Below are 1,525 nucleotides of genomic sequence, written 5' to 3'. Positions count from 1 at the left end.
ACATACAAATAAATAAATAAATAAACTTAAGGAGGTCAGATAACACCCAGCCATTTTGATTGAGAATTTGGACAAAAACAATTCCTAACAAACCAGTTTTAAGAACTGTTTGTTGGCCACTGGATCACAGGATGGGTGTTCTCGTCAGCCTTTCTGTGGCTTCTGTACATGTACCCTATAACAAACGTTTCAGTTTTCTAGGGTAGTTTTCTCTCAGTCTCAAATAACAGCACAGGCTAGAGGTCGACTGTAATGTTTCCATTTCCAGTGTAGCCTTTAATGTGGGTCATGCCGGCCAACTACTTAGGGCCGTACTCATCGATGAGCTGCCCTGACTCGGCCCCAGCGTCGCCGTGGGTGTGGATGCAGGACACACTTTAGATAATTTAAGAGTCTCACTGATTCGACCCCATCTTTCAGCGTTAACCTGGACTGAGTGGGATACAGCATCCCAGGGGGGAGGAGGGAGTTTGGAGACACTTGATTGAAAAACAAACAAACAATTTTTTTTTAAACTCCTCACGTCGGTAATAGAGTGTATATCCTCCGAGCGCAACAGTGAATAGCCAGCTACACAACAAAAGCCGGTCCCTTAGTCTACAATCAGTCCTCTACAAACCAAGACAAACATTAATATTCTGTATTTAATATATTTTGTATTTAATATTCTGTATTCTATTTTAACAAGACTCAATTGACAGGAAAAAAGCACTGAAATGAAGAAAAAAGGTGCAGCATCAAGTCATTTATTCTTATTGTGACACTCACGCCACATTCATAGAGCCAGGTGTCACATAAGGTAAGGCAAGGCATGGCTTTAACACAACTTAACATACAGAAAAGTAATTATTGAAACCAGATAGAATCGAGCCACGCTAATTGAGAATTTGGAAAAAATTGCCTAAAATTACTAACAAACCCCCCAAAAAGTCTCTGTTGGCCCCTGGATGTTCTCGTCAGCCTTTCTGTAGATCCCGTACGTTACTACGAGCTCTTCGGTTTTCTAGAGGAGTTTTCGATTAGCCTCAAAAGATCTTTGGGTTTAGAGATCAATTGTAATGTTTCCAACTCGCGTACCCTCCAACTAGATTTTCTGTCTTCTAGTAGAATATTTGCCAAGCCTCAAATAACAGCACAGGTTAGAGGGCAATGGTAATGTTTCCATTTCCAGAGTAGCCTTTGATGTGTGTCATGCCGGTCAACTGCTCAGGGCCGTACTCATCGATGAGCTGCAATGACTAGGCCCCAGCGTAGCCGTGGGTGTAGACGTAGGGGCAGATATAGGACACAATTTAGATCATTTAGCTGTCCTCAGAGAAATTCGCGCGCGCAACCCGCAAGTTGCGCACGCAACTTTTGGCCTCTTCGCAACTTTTGCGCAACTTTTGCGCAACTTTTGCGCAACTTTTGCGCAACTTTTGCGCAACTTTTGCCATTTTCGTGAATTCGCGAATTTTAAGCAATTTTCAGCAAAAGTTGGAAAAATAATAATTCAATTTCGGTAAAAATAACAGAAATTTTCTTC

General features: G+C 41.8%; 1 protein-coding gene across 1 annotated transcript in view; it reads right to left on the bottom strand.

Moving 5' to 3' along the window:
* Nucleotides 1-1,525, bottom strand: part of LOC101848652 (mannan endo-1,4-beta-mannosidase) — a gene marked incomplete at both ends in the record, with an annotated part of 7,114 nt that overhangs the window by 848 nt on the left and 4,741 nt on the right.

The sequence above is a fragment of the Aplysia californica genome, unplaced genomic scaffold, assembly GCF_000002075.1.
Source record: "Aplysia californica isolate F4 #8 unplaced genomic scaffold, AplCal3.0 scaffold00103, whole genome shotgun sequence".
Taxonomy (NCBI): Eukaryota; Metazoa; Mollusca; class Gastropoda; order Aplysiida; family Aplysiidae; genus Aplysia; species Aplysia californica.
The sequence above is the reverse complement of the archived record's forward strand: the minus strand, read 5'-3'. Positions and strand labels throughout refer to the sequence as shown.